Source organism: Penaeus monodon, chromosome 22 (assembly GCF_015228065.2).
Source record: "Penaeus monodon isolate SGIC_2016 chromosome 22, NSTDA_Pmon_1, whole genome shotgun sequence".
Classification (NCBI taxonomy): Eukaryota; Metazoa; Arthropoda; class Malacostraca; order Decapoda; family Penaeidae; genus Penaeus; species Penaeus monodon.
The window spans coordinates 27551084-27551438 of NC_051407.1; the positions used below are offsets into that span (position 1 = coordinate 27551084).

The window sequence follows — 355 nt, forward strand, 5'->3', positions numbered from 1 at the left end:
CTGATCGTACTTCTAATATTTTTGCAATACTCTACGGTTTTTATTTAGGGGATAAAAAAATGTGCATAAGGAATATCATCAACGTAGAAATAATATGAATTAATAATGAATAATTATATGATCGGAATTAGGTATATTCAGCAGAGCGTACGTTTAGTGAAATATGACTTATATTCGTTCATATGTTGCATTACGCAGTTATCTATCCATGTGTTGATCCATTCATTCATTGAATAATATTAATGGTGATAATATCTAGCACTAAAATCTGTGCTCGGCATCAACAACCACAAAGCATCAATTAAAACAAGCAAAGGGTTTTGTGTGAACTACAACGTATGAAAATGACTTTAAC

General features: G+C 30.7%; 1 protein-coding gene across 1 annotated transcript in view; it reads right to left on the bottom strand.

Annotated features, from left to right (window-relative positions):
- LOC119587064 (lysosomal aspartic protease-like) overlaps positions 1-355 on the bottom strand; it is a 16396-nt gene that overhangs the window by 951 nt on the left and 15090 nt on the right. The window lies entirely within an intron of this gene.